Here is a 15,916-nt window from a genome sequence, read left to right as displayed (position 1 = left end):
AGACCCAGCTGCACCTGCTTGCCTGGGCAGCTGGACACAAGCAAATGTGATGGCCCCATGTTAGTGAGCCCAGCTCCTGAGCTCTAGAGTGGCCCAGTGCTGTTTACTGCCCCTGTGGCATCCCCAGTATCCAAGTGGCCAGGCCACCGCCATTCCTTCCAGAACCAGGCCACTGCAGGGACCTCCACTGGCCTTATGCAGGTATCTCCATGGAGAGGCTTCTCCCAGAAGCCCTAGCGCCTGTCTTGCCAGCTGACATCAGAGGAGGTTTGCTAAGATAGAAGGGTCTCAGCTCACATTCTTTCTTCCTAGGCATGTTGGCCAACTATGTCACCCTCAAGGGGGGTGACATGAGGTGGCCCCTGTCTAGCCACAGCAGGGCACTGCCATCTTGTCAACATATGCCTTTCTGACATCTGCTTAAAAGACCCTCTCAAGAGGTACTTCCTGAAACAAGCGACTACAGAGTAATGGAAAACAAAATGTCATATTCTCCTCCAGGAGTCCCTCTGACCATCTCTGATTCCTTCAGGGAGTTTATCGTAAGGGTCCTCAGCGGTGGAGAGGCCAGGCAGGGTCAGGGTGCTGCCCAGCCTGACAGCAGTCCTGGAGGCTCTTCAGGGGTCTGGGTGTTCAGAGGACTTTGCCAGGGCCCTGGACATGGACAGGTGAGGGCTGAACCCGGAAAGGAGTTTGCCTCCTATGCTCTGGGTCCCACCGTGGAAACTGTGTTAGAGCCAACTGGCAGGTCCTTTCCACAGCCCCGGGAGAGGCTGGCCAGACCCCCAGCTCCAGCCCCCCGCCCCCCGCCACCCTGATGGCAGCTGCCCCCACCTTCTCTGCGGGGCCCTGTGTTTCTGTCTCTGCTGCCACCCTAGGCCTTGTTGTGCTCCTGTCCCCCTCTCTGTCTCAGCTTCTCTCTCTGGTCCCTCTCCCTGCCCTCCCTCCCTTTCCCTGCCTGGCCTGAGCTTCCCTGGAGGCCCGGGAGACAGATGATCATCTCCGGCACCCCAGAGAGCAGGCAGTTCCTGGCCTCTCGCAAACAAGGGGGGCCTGACCCTCAGCCCGTGCGCTCCCCAGGGGCCCGCCGGGACTGGTGGTGGGTGCTGGGTGCGTGCGGAGGTCCGGGCAGGTGCAGAGCCCCTCGCCCCCACCGCAGCCGCGCCTGTTGCGGGGGAGGCTGGAACACATTGGTTCTGGTCCGGACGTCAGGAAAGCTGCCGGGTACCTGGGTGGCCGCCGCAGTACCGGGCTCGCTGGGCAAACGTAGACGTGAGCACAGGAGCACAGGAGCGTGCCTGGCTCCCAGGCCCGGCGCCCCGGGGTTGGGGGGAAGAGAGCGTGCAGATGACCCGTGTCCCCGCCGAAGGCCGAGGCCCCGCTTTGGAAAAGAGGGCAGGCCAGGCCAGGGGGGACGATGGCGCAGGACCAGGCCACGGTGGGGGGCTGGGCAGGACAGACCCTGGGACAGCTTCCTTAGACCACTGAGTCACCAGGAAAAAGATGGAGTCTGAGTGGAGTTGCAGACAATTTTCATTTTGCCATATAAAGATATTTTTAAAAAAATAACAGCACTTTAATAACCACCATTTTATGAAAGAAATAATATTTTAACTGCAAAAAAATATATATATATAGAAAGGATCCTTGGGATAAAAGATATTGTGACCAAGGAAGGACAGCTGGCAACTTGGCTGATATATGCTGATGGACTTTTTATATCTGACTCTTCTTATTTTGCTCCCTTTATTGCTGACTACCAAACACTTTATCAAGGCTGGAGTTGTCAGCGATGGACCTCAGGGGCACTGATACAGGGACCCGGAGAGGTAGGGGCCACACAAGGAAGGACTTTGGCCTTCATGCTGAGGAGTGCAGATTTTATCCCTTAGGTGATGAGGCGTGGAGAAGGGTTTTGCCAACAGATGCTGTTTTCAGGTTTGTGCTTGAGGACAGACATCCATTTCCAGGCTGCATGTGAGAATGGCCCCCAGGGGGAGACCCCTGTCTGGCCTGAGCCCCATGTTAGTGAGCCCAGCCCCAGAAGAGGGGCCCGTGAGAGGTAATGAGGGTCTGTAAGTAGAGACAGTGGCGGTGGTGGGACTGGAAGGAGGACAGGTGGAGCAAGAAGAGCCGTGAGAAGCCAGGAAGGGGAAGGTGTCCTGTCTGTCCACATTCATGTGGGGACTGCAACAGAGATCCCTCATCAGGAGCAATACCAGGAGAAGTGAGGTTGAGATACGGCATCCAGAATAAGAACATCCTGACTCTAAAGAGTATGGCACTTGACCTATCCTGTGAAAGTAGACAGAGACAGCATTCTGGAGGGGAGAGCAGGAGGGAACAGTGCAGTGGCTTACAGTGCGGGCATTTATCTGACTTTGCATTTGGGCTCCACCACTTGTGTGACCTTAGTCAACTTACCAACCTTTTGGTGCCTTAGTTTCCTCATCTGTAAAGTGGGAATTGAATAGTAGCTAACCCATAAGGCTGCTAGGAGATTTAAATTAATTAAGATATATAAAGCACTTAGATGCCTGGCTCAATGCACATGGCCTGATATCATGGTACATTGTTGTATCTCCAGCACCCACACAGCATCCACAGCATAGGAGGATCCGTTCATGTTGGTGAAATGGAGTAAGGAGGTATGATCAGGGAAAATGCCTGGCCTGGTTTTGTGAAAGGACAAGGGTCTGGGACAGGACTCTGAATGCTCCTCAGTCCTCTGCAGGGAACCTTTACCTGCCTTTCCACGTTCACTGAACAGGGATTGAGAGAGAAAAGATGGTGGGCTTGGGAAGGGGAAGCACTCAACACCTCCTGAAGGTTCTCTGGGATGGATGTTCTCTGGCATCAGCAGCCTCTCAATAGGCAGAAGGCAGGCAGAGAAAAGGCACAAAGGATCCCATGGAGGACCCATAGAAGTGGACCAGAGGATCCATAGCTGCTGTGGGAGTGAGGAGCTGGCTCCCCAGTCACCCACCTCCTCACACCAAAGGACCAGCACCCTCCAAAACTGAGTCATTTCCTTTCCTTCCCACCACCCAAACCTGCTTCTAGAATGTTCCCCTCCGAGGAACATGTCTTTCAAAGCATTGTCACCTCCCTCGTCTCCTCCTGCCCCTTCCACTCCAACCGGTCAGTTCCTGTCCCATGTCCCTTGGCACACTCCTGAATCTACCACTGCCCTAGGTGTCTGGGGGGCCCTAGCCCATTGTCTTCTCCCACCACCTCCAGCCCTCTAAGTTTGCTAATCATATCTTCACTGCTGGCTCTAAAATACAAATGTGGCCAGGCACTGCCCAACCTAAAGCCTTCCTTAGGAGGGAGGCTGACCACTCACCTTGGCTCTGACAGCCTCAGCCTGCTTTTCTAACCTCTGCTCACATCCGAATGCTGACTAGCATAACTTTCTGTTTCCTCTGCTGGAAATGTGCCTTCTAACAACTGGCCTGATCGACTCCTATCCCTTCTGTCAGGGTTCAGCTGGAGCAATACTCCTAGCTGGGGCTCAGGGCCCATCAGGTCTTTGGAATTGCTTGTTAAACATCCAGGTAGTCTGTGTTAGTGAGACCATCTCTGGCAGAAGCACGGTGGTCTCAGGAGAAATGTGCAGAGGAACAAGTGAGAAAGAAAAGCAGGGAATGTTTTTAATGAAGACCAGGCAAAATTAGGCAATAGGAGACAGGACCGCTATGAGTCAAAGATTACTCAGAGGTTCCTGGCCTGGGAGGCGGAGATGGGTTGTCACTGTCCGTGGCTATGGCAAAGCTGGGCTTCACCGTGGGCCCAGAGTGAAGAAACACCCCTTCCCCTTGGCCCTGCTTCCAGGGAGCCGGGGGGCCTGATGCAGAATGTAATACAAAGAGTCCAAGGATGCGTTCTTTGGAATATCAACATTTAAAAAACAAAACAAAACACTGTCTTGCTTATTAAAGATGTGCTTGACATGAAGCTGTGGAGAGAGCTAAAAGGAGACACAAACGTTAAGAAAACTTCCTTAAAAGAGAGGAGTGCTGAGCCCAAGCAGAAGGGTGGATTCTGTAGATGCTCTGCATGTAGATGGTAACGAGGCGCATAAACAAAGTGGTTTCCGTCAGCTCCTGGGTTCTGTGGGAACGCCAGGGCTGACGAGCCCGCCAGCACAGCCACGGCGCTCTGCAGCTGCCCCAGGAGACTCCCGTTAACTGGCTCAGGGCCCCCTCTACACTGTTAGACCGGCCCCGAGGCTTTCCTCAAACAAGGATATACAATGTACACAGGATGCAGAAAATCTGCAGTCTGTTCACAAGAGGGTGATCATGTGCAGAGGAATCTGAAAACTGTCTCTTCCCAGGAATCACTGAAGGTGATAGATTTCTCCTGGAGAAAAGGAGACACAGATAGACATGGAAGCTACCTCTCATGTTGGAGGGTAGTCATGTCAAAGAGCGAAAAGACTCACTAGGTGTTTCTCTAGAGAGCAGAGTGAAGAACAGCAAGTATAAATGACGAGGCAGGAGACACAGCATAAGACACAGTTTCTAACAACTAGAGCAGTCCAGCCCCCAACGGTAGTGAGCTTCCTGTCCCCGGAAATGTTTAGGTGGAGGCAGGTGGATGTCAGGACTACCATAGGCATCTCTGGTAAGAGTTTCCAACCATATTTCCCCTCCCAAACATCCCACCGTTAAGGCATCCCATGTTTTGAAATACTGTGTTTAATAAACCATGCTTACTCAAAGTGAAAGATCTTCCATTTTAATAGTCAAAAACCTGTCTCCTGTCAATCACCTGATGCTTAGGCAGACTAACCCCCTAAATAGAGGAAGAAGTGACTCAGCCTTGGGGGGCTGGAACACTTCTAGGAGGAGGTGTGCCTTTCAGCCAGAACCCCCTCTTCCACCAAGGTGCCAGAACAACCAGCCCAAAGGGAAAGAAGAGAGGCACCACTGTATGCTCTCTAGGCCTTTTAGAAAACACAAGAGTTGCTCCTTTGGCTGCATACATGCAAATCTTCAAGAAAGGTGAAATTGTAGACATCAAGGGAATGGGCAGTGTTCAAAAAGGAATGCCCAACAAATGTTACCATGGCAAAATTGGAAGAGCCTGCAGTGTTACCCAGCATGCTGTTGGCATTGTTGTAAACAAGTTAAGGGCGAGTTTCTTGCCAAGAGAATTAACCTACGTACTGAGCATATTAAACGCTCTAAGAGCCAAGATAGCTTCCTGAAACGTGGGAAGGAAGATGATGAGAAAAAGAAAGAAGCCAAAGAGAAAGTTACCTGGGTTCACCAGAAACACCAACTTGCTCCGCCCAGAGGCGCACATGGGGAGAACTGGTGGAATGGAGCCTGAGCTCCTGGAACCAGTTCCTAAGAATTCATGGCTTAACAGGTGTAAAAATAAGTAAGTAAATAAATAAACAGAAGACCTCTGGACTGTTTTTTTTAAAAAAAGGAGCTTGTACCAGAGTTTGGATTTAACTTGGGGTTCTGTAAACCAACAGGGGGGTCCAAGGAGCAGAGAAAGACAGGTGAAAAAATAAAAAAGCTTTAAAATAAACCACTGAGTATAAAGTGGGGCTGACATGAGGCTGGGGGCAGGAGGGTCCATATTAAAAGGGGTTGTCCATGCTCTGCTCTGGAACTTGTCAGTTCAGTGGGGGCCAGGCTGGGGCTTTGACCGTGATCTCCCCAAGGCATGATCTACGAGGAGTGAAGAGGCGCTAACCAAACAGATAAAACCCAACTACTTTAAACGTAAGACCTTCAGGGTGCCTGGGTGGCTCAGTCAGTTAAGCATCTGTTTTCGGCTCAGGTCACGATTCCCAGGGCCTGGTATCGAGCCCCACGTTGGGCTCCTTGCTCAGTGGGGAGCCTGCTTCTCCCTGTCCCTGTCTCTCGCTTGTGCTCACTCTCTCTCTATCTCTGTCTCTCTCAAATAAATCTTAAAAAAAAAAAAAAAAAAAAAAGTAAGACCTTCTGTGATTGAGACACACCAAGAAAATGCAAACAAGGGCAGCCTGGGTGGCTCAGCGGTTTGGTGCCGCCTTCAGCCCAGGGCCTGATCCTGGAGACCCGGGATCGAGTCCCACGTCGGGCTCCCTGCATGGAGCCTGCTTCTCCCTCTGCCTGTGTCTCTGCCTCTGTGTGTGTGTGTGTGTCTCTCATGAATAAATAAATAAAATCTTTAAAAAGATGCAAACAAGTCACAAACTGGGAATTATATCTGCGGCACATTTAAATGACAAAGGACTACTAGCTAGGATATTTGAAGAACTGTATGAATCAAGAAGAAAAAGAAAAGAAATGAGCAAAGGAAACAAACAGGAACAGCTTGGAAGAGGAAACACAAATGCCCCCAGTTACATGAAAAAGGTGTTTGACCTCAGCAGCAGCAGGGGAAGGAAGGCCTGTCCTACCCACAGAATTGGCACAAATTTAAAAATTGGACAATAGTAAGTGTTGGTGAAGATGGACCAGTGTAGGAGCTCTCATCCACTGCTGGTGGGAGTGCACATTAGTACAAGTATTTTGTTTTGTCTTTTATTTACTTATTTTAATTTTAAGTAAGCTCCACACCCAAGGTGGGAACACACAACTCTAAGATCAGGAGTCACATGTTCCACTGACTGAGCCAGCCAGGCGCCCCCAATATAAGTATTTTAGAAAGCAGTTTGACATTTGAACACCCTTGAACTTTTACATATCTTTGAACATCTGCATACCCTTGACTCAGCAATTTTACTCCTAGTGTATTCCTGACAGCAGTGTTTCTCAATGAGGACTAGTTTTGTTTTTGTTTTACTTTTCAATGCTGGGAAAACAATAGTTTTATAAATTATAATACTAATGAATTTCTGAAAAATGACATGAAAGAAAAGACATACAGTATATACAAGCCCTGATATTTTATTATTCAACATACATATACTGCATACCATGGAGACGTGTACAAACGTGTTACTGGCATATTGTTTTGTAATAGCAAAAAACAAGAGGTAACTCACATATCCAATGACAGGATTAGAAGCTGGGGAAATAAATTGTAATGTCATCACGATGGGTGAAAATAAATGAACTACTACTACTCTTTGCAACAACACCAGTAGAGTCTCAGAAACATAATTGTGAGAAAAAAACAAGCCTCAGAAGACTAATATGTCTTTTTGAAAAAAGCTGTATCAAAATATTTTTTTTTAAGATTTACTTATTTGTTTTAGAGAGGGAGAGAGCACAAGAGGTAGGGTAGAGGGGCAGAGAGAGAGGGAGAGAGAGAATCTCCAGTAGACTCCCTCCTGAGTATGGAGCCCAGCTCGGGGCTTGATCTCATAACTCTGAGATCATGACCTGGGCCAAAATCAAGAGTCAGACGTTCAACCGACTGACTCAGGTACCCCTAAAAATATAATTTAATTTACACTTCCGTGTTGTAGCATAAGTCAGCCATTTTAAGTGTGCAATTACTAGATTAATATAGAGAATTGTGCAACTACCACACTATCTAATTTCAGTACATTTCCATCACCTCAAAAATAACCCTCATGCCCACTTTTGGTCACCCCTCCCTATTCCCATCTCCAGCCCCAGGCAACCCCTGATCTATGTTCCATCTCTATAGATTTGACCTCTCTGGACATTATATATATATATTTTTAAAATTTTTATTTATTTATGATAGTCACACAGAGAGAGAGAGAGGCAGAGACATAAGCAGAGGGAGAAGCAGGCTCCATGCACCGGGAGCCCGATGTGGGATTCGATCCCGGGTCTCCAGGGTTGCGCCCTGGGCCAAAGGCAGGCGCTAAACCACTGCGCCACCCAGGGATCCCCCTGGACATTATATATAAATAGAATTGTGCAATATGTAGTCATTTGTGTCTAGTTTCTTTCACTTGGCATCATGTTTGGGACTCCGTCCATGCTGTAGCATGTATCAGAACTTCATTCCTTTTAAGGTCCAATAATATTCCATTATGTGGACATAACCACATGTTGCTCACCCACTCACAAGTTGATGGACATCTGGATTGTTCTCACTTTTCGGCTACTTTGAATAATACTGCTTTGCATGCAAGTCTTTGCACAGCATGCATTTTCATTTCTCTTAGGTATGTTCCCAGGTGACACGTTTTTATAAATTCTAAAACAAGCAAAGCTAAACAGTGTGATGTTTAGAAATACACAAAGTACTGAAACTATTCTTTAAGAGTGAAGAGAGGGGCAGCCTGGGTGGCTCAGCAGTTTAAGTGCCCAGGGCATGATCCTGGAGTCCCGGGATCGAGTCCCATGTTGGGCTCCCTGCATGGAGCCTGCTTCTCCCTCTGCCTGTGTCTCTGCCTCCCTCCCTCTCTCTCTGTGCGTCTATCATGAATAAATAAACAAAATCTTAAAAAAAAATAAAAGTGAAGAGAGTAGGGGCACCTAGGTGGTGCAGTCAGTTGAGTGATAGACTTTTGGTTTCTCGGCTCAAGCCGTGATCTCAGGGTCCTGGGATGGAGCCCTGAGTCAGGCTTCCGAGCTCAGTGCAGAGTCTGCTTCGGACTCTCCCTCTCTCTCTGCCCCTCCCGCTTGTGCACTCTTGCTCTCTCTCTCGAATAAACAAATCTCCAAAAGTGAAGAGTAATAAACAACATTCAGAGAAGCCAAATGGGGGTGCATGCGGGAGCAGAAGACAGAAAAGAGAAGGACGGGTCTCAGCTAGACAATAATATTGGCAAAGGGAGTTTATGGTGTTCATTTAATTATATTTCTTAACACCCATTACATTAGATATCATGTATACATATTTATATTATTTATAATGTATATATTATATAAAAATACATTTTTAAAAAACGAAAGTCTATCTCCAATACTGTAATTCCATTGGGTTCTCATCTCAGGATAACCAGGTCCCCACTCCAACAGGCAAGATTAAACACACTCTGATCTCCCGTCTGCACTTAGCCTGTCTATGGCTCCTTGTGCTCCAGCCACACTGGCCCAATATCTGGCTCTTCCTCAAAGATGGGGAGCAGGTCCACAACAGCCCCTCCCCAGATGTCCACTGGGCTGCTGGTTGTCCCCCTTCAAGGCCTTTCTTCCCTGAAGCCCTTGGTGGGGAAGCACGTCTGTGGGTCCTCCTCTCTACTCCAGCCCCTGCCTCAACAGAGCATCATCCTTCCCGGGCCACAGACACATGCACAGCTGGCCTCTGTTTGGCTCTGTGCCGAGACCTCCGCATGCAGAGGTGCCTGGCTGTAACAGGGTCTCAGTAATACTTACAGAGTGAAATAAAGCAGCCAGGCTTGTGATTAGATGGAGACTACTAGTGTTCCCAACCTAGCTGCTGTGTGTCCACTGAAAGTGCAAAATGGCATGCTGTAAGTAACCTGTGCAGCACCTGCACCTTGGGGAAATGTATGATTTCAGTTGGAAGTGGGTATCTGACCTTCATGAGCACCTTCAAGGACCCCAAAGCGTCCAGGATCCCATTTGGAGGCAACTCGGCTAGGTGAGCCCTAAAGTACTCTGCAAAGCTAGGATTCCACATTTCCTTGTGGGGTGGCCTCTGGGGGAAAGGAGTTGATAGTACAGTCATCACGATCATAATCCAGACCCCAGACAGAAACTCTGGAAGGCAAATGAGCACTTGCCTAGAGCCCAAGGAGGTCTGGGCTGGAGGTGTGGATTTAGAAGCTATCTCCAGCTTCAATCCCACAATCTACCCTCATAATTTTAACTCTAGGGCTGCACTGACCAACATGAAAACTAATAGCCCTAAATGAAATGTGGCCAGTGTAACTGGATTTTAATTTTCTTTAATTATAATTTAAAAACAGAAGGAGGGACACCTGCGTGGCTCAGCGGTTGAGTGTCTGCCTTTGGCTCAGGCCATGATCCTGGGGTCTGAGATCGAGTCCTGCATTGGGTCCCTTGCAGGAAGCCTGCTTCTCCCTCTGCCTGTGCCTCTGCCTCTGTGTGTGTGTGTGTGTGTGTGTGTGTGTCTCATGAATAAATAAATAAAATCTTTTAATTAATTAATTAATACAGAAACAGTACAAAATATTTTTCCATTGAATACAACTCTTTTGTTTTGGTAGGATTACATTTCACTCTCTGTTGAAAATTTAGCATCCAAAACGTGATGTGTAAAATGCACACAGGAAGGACCCCTGAGTGGCTCAGCGGTTGGGCACCTGCCCCTGGCTCAGGGCATGATCCACAGTCTCAGGATAGAGTCACACATCAGGCTCCCTGCCTGGAGCCTGCTTCTCCCTCTGCCTATGTCTCTGCCTTTCTCTCTCTGTGTCTTTCATGAATAAATAAAATCTTTAAAAAAAAATGCACACAGGATTGTTAAGACTTAGCATACACACAAAAAGGTAAAATATCTCATGACTTATTTTTATAACTATTGCATGTTGAAATGACTATTTTGGATATATTGGTTTACATAAAATATTAAATTATTACATGACTGTTATTAAAATGAATGTTACCTATCTCTTTTTGTTTTGTTTTGTTTATTTGAGAGAGCACAAGTTGGAGAGGGAAAAGCAGGCTCCCCGCTGAGCAGGGAGCCAGATGCAGCTGGACAATGAGGGGCTCCATCTCAGGACCCTGGGATCATGACATGCGCCGAAGTCAGATGCTTAACCAACTGAGCCCCCCATGCCCCACTTTTTATTTTTTAAATGTGGTTACCAGGGCAGCCTGGGTAGCTCAGCGGTTTAGCACCTGCCTTCAGCCCGGGGCATGATCCTGGAGACCCGGGATTGAGTCCACGTCGGGCTCCCTGCATGGAGCCTGCGTCTCTGCCCGCCTCTCTCTCTCTCTGTCTCTCATGAATAATAATAATTTATATATATATATATATATATATATATATATATATATATATATATGGAATAGATCCCAAGCAGGGATCAAAAAAATTTTTTTAATAAAATAAAATAAGTGTGGTTACCAGACATATAAAATTCTATATGCAGCTCTCATTATATTTCTGTTGGACAGACATTTCTGCCATCATAAGAAAGTTCCACTGGACACTGCTGGCTGGCTTTAAACAAACCGTGCTGATCTTGGCCTCTCAGCATCCTTGTTCTCACCCTCTGCCTGAGGAGCCTACCTCTCTCAGATTCCGCCCTCCTTCCCCTCCTGCCTGCTGAAGCCTTCTTCCTCCCAACTCCTTAGCACCGACTACTGATGTGAGCCTTTAGCAAGTGGCCTCAGGGACCTAATCTTCTCTTCACCCCATTTTTTACATTAAAGGCAATAAATTTGTATTTCTCCTTCAGCCTAGTGCCTTGCATATAGCGAATGGGAGCTGATGATTTTTATATTAATAACATCTTGTTTTTGTGTGACAACAGACAAGAGATCTGTCTTCATTTTCTCATGACCCTTGGAAGGAGGATGGATAAAAGTGCTTACAGCCATTTACACACGCTCGGAGAGGTTATTTTGCACAGGTCATAAGACTTGTGTGGCCCAGATTTTTCTGGCTCCTAATCCAGTGCTATTTACCCTACACTTTGCTTTTGGTGCCTGTGTGAGCTAATGCTGAATAAATATGGAAAAGAGATTAGCGTGGATTAAAGAAACTAGAACTGTTTATGGGCTGGGCTTTGAGAGATGGGTAGGTTTTGGCTAAGCAAATGGAGTAGGTGGGTATTTTCAGTAAGAGAAGCACAGCTTCTCTGAAAGCCAGTCAACATCAGAAAATTTCTTGATGACTGTAGAATGACAGAAGTAAACATTTGGGCATATTTTTTAATAAACAATTTTATTGAGATATAACTCGTGTACTATAAAATTCCCCCGTTTGAAGTGTACGATTCTGTGGTTTTCAGTATACTTGTAGTTATGCCACCATCACTGCCAATTTCAGAACATTTTCATCATCCCATAAAGAAACTCCTTTCCATTGGCAGCCACTCCCAATTCCCCTCCCCCCAGTCCCTGGCACCCACTCGTCTACTTTCTGTCTCTACAGATTTGCTTATTCTAAAAATTTCATATAAATGGTTTATTAAAATATGTGGCCTTCTGTGACCAGCTGCTTTCACTCAGCATAATGTTTTCAAGGTTCATCCATGCTGTAGTATGTAATAGCATCAATACTTGTAGCATATAATCAATATTTCATTTCTTTTTGTGGAAGAATAACATTCCATTGTATGAATATACTACATTTTGTCTATCCATCAGTTGATGGACATTTGGGTTGTTTCCCATTTTTGGACTGTTGTGAATAACAATATGCTGCTTTGAGCATTTGTGTAAAAGTTTTTGTGTGGACACATCTTCAGTTCTCTTGGGTATATACCTCAGGATGGAGTTGCAGGGTCACCTGGTAACTCTACAACCAACAATTTGAGGAACTGCCAATCTGCTTCCCAAAGTGGCCGCATCATTATACAATCCCACTAGCAATGTGTATAAGGGTTCCGATTTCCCCACATCCTCAACAACATTTATTGTCTTTTTAAATTAAAAAAAATTTTTTAAAGATTTTATTTATTCATGATAGACACAGAGAGAGGGGGGGAGGGAGGCAGAGACACAGGCAGAGGGAGAAGCAGGCCCCACGCAGGGAGCCCGACGTGGGACTCAATCCCGGGTCTCCAGGATCACGCACTGGGCTTAAGGTAGCACTGAACCGCTGAGCCACCCAGGCTACCCTAAATTTATTTTTTAAAAGCAACCTCTCTACCCAATGTGAGGCATGAACTCACAACCCAGAAATCAAGAGTCACAGACTTCTGAATGAGCCAGCCAGGTGCCCTATCTTTTTTATTTTAGGCATCTTGGTTAGTGTGAAGTGGTAGCTCATTTTGTGGCTGGATTTGCATTTTCCTGATGATTAATGAAGTTGAGAATCTTTTTATGTGCCTATTGGTCATTGTGTATCTCTTTGGAGAATGTCTATTCAAATCCTCTGTCCATTTTTAAATTGAGTTATTTGTCTTTTTGTTGAGTTGTAAGAGTTCTTTAATATTCTGGACACAAGTCCCTTATCATATGCATGCTTTGCAAATATTTTCTCCCATTTTGTGAGTTGTCTTTTTCATTGTCTTGATGGTGTCCTTTGAAGCACAAAAGGTTTTAATTTTGACAAAGTCCAATTTACGTAATTTTTCTTTTGTCACTGGTGCTTTTGGTATCATATCTAAGAAACTACAGCCTAATCTAAGGTCACAAAAATTTATATCTATGTTCTAAGATTTTTATGATTTTAGCTCTTACATTGTCTATGATCTATTTTGGGTTAATTTTTGTAAATGGTATGAGGTGGGGGTCCAACTCTATTCTCTGGTAGGTAGAAATCCAGTTGTCCCAGAGCCATTTGTTAAGAATTTCTTCCCTTTCCCTCCACCCCATTTAATTGTCCAGACACCCTTATCAAAAAATCAATTGAATAAATATAAGAGTTTATTTATAGACTCTCAAATTGTATTCCATTTGGGGCATATTTTCTAAGGTGTTTTTTTTTTTTTTCCTCCAACTGTGATAGCTGGTGATTTCTCCTTCCCTGGAAGAGAGGTGGAGATAGTGAATGTCCTCCCAAGCAGACTGCATTTCCTTTATTGGGTCAGGCATCCACAATTCTTTGCACTGGCCTAATCATAATGTCTTCTCCTATAGGAACCAGAACCCCCTCCATTGTTTTGATGGCAGACAAAAAGTAAATGACCAAAGGACAGTCTCTCCTTCCTAACTCTCAGGGATAGTATCAATATCAAATTAGTTAATTCCCACAAAAGAATTGAGGAGGTCTAAAGTGCTATCTAAATGTAACATGTATTCTTATTATACCTCCCCCTTGTGAATAAGACCCTAAAGAGAGAGAAAGAAGTTATTTTTAACTTGTACTCATTGGGATCAAGGTTGTGGCGTCAATATTATTGCAAATTCCAAATTAGTGAGCTTCAGCTCTTCCTGTTATTCTTGCAGGAGGCTGGGAGCCTGCCACCTGGAAAGTGAATATGAATGATGTTTATTCCTTTTATCCCTTCCTTAAATGAGGGTCTGCTTTGTGCCAGGCACTGTGCTAAGCTCTGGGAAAACCAGGGAATCAGACCCCGTCCCTATCTCCTGAAACCGATGGTGTGGGAGGAAGCAGACTATTATAGTAAATGTGACCGTTAGGGAGGCACGGAGTGACGCCTCCAACCAGCCCTGGCATCAGTTTGCTCCATGTAAACCATGGGGAGGAGATTATCTTCCAACCCATTTACGTTTGCTTCAATTATTTTTCAATGAGGCAGAAGCCGTCCCATGCTGAACTCAGTCTCTAACCCATATGTTCTATAGACATCATGATGCCACACAGACCTGAGAACGGACTGGCCTGCTTGCCTGTCCTCCTAGGTAGGTTCTCATTGGGCAGCTCTTCAGACGGAAGTCGGGACTGAAATCTCCCTTCAGCCTGCTTTCCTTGGGTTCCTTTTCTGATGACAGAGAAAGGCTCCCAGGTTGCAAGATAAGCCTTAGGCTCTTCCTCCACTCCAACCATCCTGCACCCCCACCCCCCACCCTGATCCTTCCTTCAGGCCTGAGGGGTGTTATTCTCAACACAGCTCCCCCCCCACACACTGCAAACCAGCAGTGGAGACTCCTCCCTCCCAGAAGACAGCAGCTCACTTGTGTGCAACGGGGCTCGAAGTGTGGAACACCAGGCTGTTAGGACCACCTGAGAGCCACATGGTTCTGAGAAGGAGAGCCCCAGCCCACTGCTTCACCCTCCTCCTGGCCCGTCACCCCTGCTAGGGCTGCTCTGGTCACAGGGGGCCACTTAACCAGCCCTAAGGTGCCCCAGTGTCCCTTGGCATGAGGGAAAGCCACAGGGCCCCCAGCTCTCTGTCCCCTGCCTCTGCTCAGTCTAAGGACAGCACCAATCAGCCTCCCCCTCTGGAGCAACCATCTTCCTGGCCACCTCTACCCCGTCCCCCTTCACACACCTGTTCCTGGCCCCCTGTCATCTCATAAGCCATCTCAGGGGTTCTCGGGTCACAGCCTCCTGCACATACTCCATATGACAAGGGGAGCCCATGTGTCCCTCGGAGCCTCAGGCATCGTCCACACGCAGATACTGGATTCCTTCCCAACTGCCTCAAGCTGCTGAATGGGTTGGGGAGCCACCCAAGCTGTTCCTTTCCTGCTTCCTCTGCCCCGCCTCCTGCTTCTTCCACCATCCCCTCCCACACCCTAGTCCAGGTCTGCCAGGGTATAGAGTTCTCCCACCTCTGAGGAGGGCTGCCCTGGTGCTGAGGAGTTAGGAGAGGAGCCTCAGCTTCCACAGCCACCTCAGAAAGATGCCACTCTCTTCCCTCCCTGTGCTCCTCACTTGGAGGGACACGTGGATGACACAGGAAAAGATTGACGGGGAGTGTGGAGGCCTGAGGTGACTGGGAGCAAGCCACTCAAACCTGAGTCTTAATTTCTTCATCTGTCACAATGAGGGGGTAGCTCTCTGGTGACAGAGAGGCTGGAAAGGGGGACCTCCCCCGCGACAGTTCATCTTGCAATTCCCAAAGGCTGCAAGTCTGTGGGGTGGTTTCTGCGGAAGCCACTGACGGCTTGTGTCCCCAGTGGGAAGGGGGCATGTGTGCCAGCGCTCCCGTGCCTCTTTACAAACCCTCCCGGAACAGCCTCTCCGTTCCCCGCTCCTTTTCTGGTAAGTCCCCCCCTCCCCCCTCCCCTTCACCCCCTCCCCGGGCCACAGGTGAGCCCGGGGCTCCGAGCCCCTCTCGAAAGCCAAAGCCGAAAGCCGAAACTTCCCGTCGCGGGTGCAGGCCACACCCCCTCCCCCAGGCCTGGTGGAGAAGCCGGACCGGGCGACAGATCAGCACCCCCATCTCTGCTGCACCAGCGGCGCCGCGGACAGCTCCCCCACGTTGTCGCTCCGGAGCCCAGAGAGGCCTGGGGCCGTTCGGCCGCGA

At 47.7% G+C, this 15,916-nt stretch overlaps 1 long non-coding RNA gene across 1 annotated transcript; it reads right to left on the bottom strand.

The window, feature by feature from the left end:
• Positions 1-13,384: 13,384 nt before the first annotated feature.
• Positions 13,385-15,650, bottom strand: LOC144286852 (uncharacterized). The gene is made up of 3 exons (XR_013354774.1): positions 14,936-15,650; positions 14,310-14,425; positions 13,385-13,947 (listed from the first exon to the last, which is right to left on the bottom strand). It is a non-coding gene; the product is annotated as an uncharacterized LOC144286852 (long non-coding RNA).
• Between the last annotated feature and the right edge of the window lie 266 nt (positions 15,651-15,916).

This window comes from Canis aureus, chromosome 16, assembly GCF_053574225.1.
Source record: "Canis aureus isolate CA01 chromosome 16, VMU_Caureus_v.1.0, whole genome shotgun sequence".
Lineage (NCBI taxonomy): Eukaryota > Metazoa > Chordata > Mammalia > Carnivora > Canidae > Canis > Canis aureus.
Note: the sequence above shows the minus strand (reverse complement) of the source record. Positions and strands in the feature narration are given on the sequence as shown.